This window comes from Panthera tigris, chromosome B3 (genome assembly GCF_018350195.1).
Source record: "Panthera tigris isolate Pti1 chromosome B3, P.tigris_Pti1_mat1.1, whole genome shotgun sequence".
Lineage (NCBI taxonomy): Eukaryota > Metazoa > Chordata > Mammalia > Carnivora > Felidae > Panthera > Panthera tigris.
In genome coordinates this window covers 123757656-123762858 of record NC_056665.1, presented here as the reverse complement: position 1 = coordinate 123762858, position 5203 = coordinate 123757656, and the positions used below count along the sequence as shown (strand labels likewise).

Sequence of the window (5203 nt, the reverse complement as noted above, 5' to 3'; positions counted from 1 at the left end):
TTCTCAGAAGTTTCATGTGGAACTTTGCTTATGCCATATTGGCTGAAACTAGTCACATGAGCATTCTTAACTGAAAGGCATGGTGGGAAATGGAGTCTTTTTTTGTGTGCAAATGATGTGAAATGTTCATTTTCTATATCAGACAAGAACACAGCTAAGTAATCCAACTCTACTGCAGCACTATAAAAACTATCCCTTAACCACAGTGCAATATTTCAATGCATCTGCACAAGGATGCATGCTCTATAAAAGGAGTAAGGTTTCTGCTGCCTTGTCAAGTATTTCTGGTCCTTACCCAGGTCCTACTGCAATACTGGTGGTCCCAGTGATTTTATCAAATAAATCATGTTTTAAAAATAAAACATTTAAAAAGAAGTCAAAATGCCTGAGTAACCAACTTAAACTTTATGTGTTTAAATGTGAGATTTGCCTCCTGCTAATAAACCTTTATTTCACTCAGACTAAGCAATACATCTTCCATACTGAAATATCTTCCTTGCTCAATTAAGCCAAAGAGGAAAAAAAAAAAAAAACTGAAATGATTAGTAAGGAAAAATGTAGGGATTAACACACCCTCTTAAATGGTTTTCAAATATTTTTAAGACTTAAGAAGTGTTTAAAGTTTGTCATTCCTAGTAGGAAAATATTATCTGAATGAATACCCCAATGGGAAACCACTGTAAAATGTCTCAGTTGCATATTGGGCAGAGGGGTAGCGATTATCTTCACAGCACCCCAGCTTTCTCCATGAGAAGGCCAGAGGTACGCTGGTTTGTGTTATTGTGACGTCCATTAGGTGATCTAAGTTGCTTATCCTTCAGCAAGGGCTTTATTTGTCAGAAGGGCATTATTCTTGACCTCCAAATTTGGCTGACAATTTACTGGTGAGATTCATAACCTTTGGGTTGCTCTGATATTTTTATATATTTGCTGGGTTCTGGGCCACATGCTGGAAGGCCATGATAACTTCTGGATCCTGCATTCCTGCAAGAACCTCTGGATCACTAAGAATTTCACTGAGCCCAGGCATTCCTGACATTCCAGGCTTGCCCCCTGTCATTCCAGGCATCCCCCCAGGAAAGCCACCTGGGAAAGAGCCATCCTGAGCTCCTGATAGTCCTCTGGCTTCTTCTTTCCTCTAGGCTCTCTCATGTTCTTTCCAAGTCTTCTTAACCCTTTCTACTTTTTCTTTGATCTCTCACTTTTCACATTTTCTCTCCTACTTTCTCTGATGTCCAGCAGTTTTCTGGGTCCTCGGTTGAATTTCTCTCCTCATTACACTAGCATCTTCATCATAATCCAGTTTACAAGCAAGGGCAAGATCATGTGCTGCTTCTTCCCAATGGCCTAGAAGTCTTTATGCTTTCCCTTGTTGCTTGTGAGGTTGAGCTGAATCAGGATTTATTTCTATAGCTCTGTCACAGTCTTGCATGGCAGTATTTATTTGGCTTCTGTAATTTGATGAAGACACTGGCTCTCTTGGCATACAGAGTGCCCAAGCAAGCATTCAGCTTAATAGCATCTGTGAACAAGTCAATGGCTTTCTTTAGTTCACCATCACTTAGGGCATCAATGGCAGCTACATTTTTATCATTTGCCATATCCATCATTTCCTCAGTCATCTCTACATTTTCATCTCCCATTTCTTGAGGGGCATAAGTATCTGGTTCAATCACACTTCACTGTAAACTTTTAGACCACTTTCCTCACTTTATGATTTGTCTGTCTTTGTTTTCCTCCTCCTTCTTACTGTTTTTTCTTCTTTGATATTGTCTTCTGATGTAGTTTTATAAATAGCAGGTGGTATTTTACCCCCATGCTCTCCACCCACTCATGCAGGAAGTGCATTTCCTCAGTGTGCAGAATACTCAGATCCTGCCTGCACATTTTCACCAAGGCCCGAAGCTTGTTCACTGTGGGGTCCATGGTCCAGAGGCAACAGGAGGTGGTGGGTGCAACAGTGGTTGCAGTCTGATTCCAGGCATGGCACTAGTTCAGAGTGATTGAAACCATATGACTAAATAAAAATTGGGGATTCTATTAGGAAAGAAGGAAAGAAGAATTGACGTTAGAAGATAATTAGCAGTCTTTGGCATATGTGTATTATCAAATTTAACCATCTAAACAACCTTATAAGTACTAACCTTAGGGTACTGTTATTACTACCATTCATTTCTTTGACGAATATGATTGTACATTACTGTACATTAGATATAGTTCTAGGGCTTTGGGATTTGGCAGGACACAAAGCATGCAAGCCCTTGTCCCCTTGGAGGTTTTATTCTAGTTGGTAAGGGAGACATCAAACAAATACACATATAATATGCTAAGCAGTGATAAGGGTAATGAAGAAATGTTAATCAGCATAGGAGAATAGTGTATAATGTTTAATTTTAATAGAGTGACCCTGAAAGGACTTTGAAGAGGTGACTTCTGAGCAAGGATCTGAATGGAGCCATATAAACATCTGGGAGAGGAGGTTTCCAGGCAAAAGGAACAAAAACACCTTCAGTTGATGGGTGCCTGAGTGACTCAGTCAGTTAAGCATCTGACTTCAGCTTAGGTCATAATCTTGTGGTCTGTGAGTCCTAGCCCCGCATCGGGCTCTGCTCACTGGTTCAGATTCTGTGTCTCCTCCTCTCAAAAATAAATAAACATTAAGAAACATTAAAAAAAAAACAACACACCTATAGTTGGAAATTAGGAAGTTAATAAAAATGCTGGTGAATATGGAAGTAAAATCAGAGAAAGAGGCAGGGTCAGACTGCAGAGAGTTGTAAACAATAGGAAGTTTGAGTTTTACTTTTGCGTTTGATAGGGCCACTGGAGTTTTGGAGCTGATGAGTGAAATGATTAAATTTAGATCTTAAACCATTTTGGTTGCTGCATAAATTACAGACTCAGAGTGTATGTGGGACCAGTGGGATAGAAGGCAGAGTGAAAGCAAAGAAAGCAAAAAGACTATTTTAAGAGTGTAGGTGAGAGATGATGATGGTTTGGATGAGGATGGCAACAATGTTGAATGTGATAAATGATAAGAGGCAGGGTATACTCTGAAAGTGGAGTTGATGGATCAAATGTGGTAAGAATGAAAAACGTTAAGGATTGTAGGTTTTTATAATGCTTAATTTTATGCGTCAAGTTAGCTGGAGCATGGTGCCCAGTTTTTGGAATTGGTTCTCTAATCTTACTAAATTCAAAGGCACTGATGACTACTCCATTAGTAAACAGAGCATGGATAGTTTGTGGTGTGATGTGACAATAGAGGTTCATGAAGTATCGCCATTGGATACTCCTAATCAAACTCTTAGACAAGTTTCTGAGTGGCCATGTTTTTAATATTTTAGAACATTTTTTATCAAAATAATGAGTATGAGATTGGCTAGTTGCTCCTAATTGCACTGGACAAAGTGAGGAAATAAAAGGATGAGGAAATGAAAGGAAATAAAAGGATAAAAAATTCCCAGATCATGTGCTGCATAAATGACCTAAAAGTATCTCTGTCTGTCCTGAAAGAAACCCTTATCACCTGTAGCCAAAGAGCTGAGATTGCTGAAAACTAAACTCAGAGTCTCATCCCGCAAGTGGTTGAATTACAATGCAAATTGAATTTTCAACCTCACAGGGTGTCTGCTATTAAAGTGAGGGCATAGATTGGGAAGGAATGAGATCCTGAAAATTTGATTGGGGACATATGGGAAGATCCTGATAAAGCTGGGGACATTGAACCCTTAAACTCCCATGAGTCTTCTTTGCCAGTAGAAGAAACCACTCCATCCTTATCTGAGGAGATTAACCCTCCTCTGCCTGAACAAATTGTAATGGTCTCCCCTAAGGTAGTTGCCTTACAAGACACTGCTGATTCTCCTCAGAACCTACCCCCACCACTCCTCTTTGCTTCTAGATTTATCACTGGACTCAAGTTCCTGTAGGCCCCTAATGGTGAGGTACAAAGTGTAACCCATAAATAGGTGGAGTACACTCCACAAGAACTACTTGATTTTTCCAATTTATATAAAGAGAAATCCAAGAAATGTGGGTAGGAGTAAATATTAAAGGTGTGGCATAGTGGTAGAAAGACCATAAAATTGGATCAGGCAGATTTATTTAGGCCCACTAAGCAGAGATCTGGATTTAATGTTGCAACTTAGAGGGTTGGAAAAAGCTCTAACTGGTTGGTTGGTTGGTTGGCTACCTGAAACACAAACCAACAAGTGACTGACACTAAATGAACTGAAATGCCAGAACTGCCTTGATAAACTAGAAAGGAGGAGATTCAAAAGCTTAGGGAGACTGGAATGTTAGAGTGGATTTATCATTTAAGATATGCTCATCCACCCTAGGAGGGTACAAAGGACATAATTTTCACTATGACTATGAACAACAAGTTTGTGAGGGGAGCCCCAACATTCTTGAGGAGCTCTGTGATTTTCTTTTTTTTTTCCTAATATTTATTTTTGAGAGAGAGAGAGAGACAGAGTGTGAGTGGTAGAGGCAGAGAGAGAGAGAAAGAGAGAGGCAGAATTTGAAGCAGGCTCCAAGCTGTCAGCACAGAGCCTGACATGTGGCTCGAACTTAAGAACTGTGAGACCATGACCTGAGCTGAAATCAGATGCCTAACTTACTGAGCCACCCAGGTGCCCCTGATTTTCTAAGTCAGAAATTATAGTGGGAACATCTGTCACTGAATTGGAAAACCTAAATGCAACAGAAGTAATTGAATCCCAAGATGTCAGAGGCCAAGTGGTGCTATTTAATCACCAAAGGCAAGGTGGGCATGGTTACTATAATGGACAGCAGAATCAAAGCAGCAGTCAGAATATTATGACTTTCGGAGACCTCCAGTATTGGCTAGTTGATCATGGTATTTCTAGGAGTAAAACACATGGTAAGTCTACTAAATTCTTACTTGATTTGTATAAGCAGAGAGACCTAGGTCACAGGAACAAGAGACAAATTTTAATTATAAAAGCAGAATCACAGACCCATAATTCCTAAACTCCAAGCCAGTTTATAGAGACTAAGAACCCCTTGAATTGAATGAAAGAGAGGACAGTTCCCCTTGTGGAAGGACCTCACCACACTGTCAAAAATGTATACTGTTAATATTTCTCTCAGTGTATTCCAAAGGGATATATGGCCTTTTATCAAGGTGACTATGTACTGAGGAAAATAAAATAATGCCCTTTGTTCCCACAACTTG

General features: G+C 39.7%; 1 pseudogene; it reads right to left on the bottom strand.

Moving 5' to 3' along the window:
• Window positions 1-847: 847 nt before the first annotated feature.
• On the bottom strand, window positions 848-1926 carry LOC102956341 (annotated as a pseudogene).
• Window positions 1927-5203: the final 3277 nt, after the last annotated feature.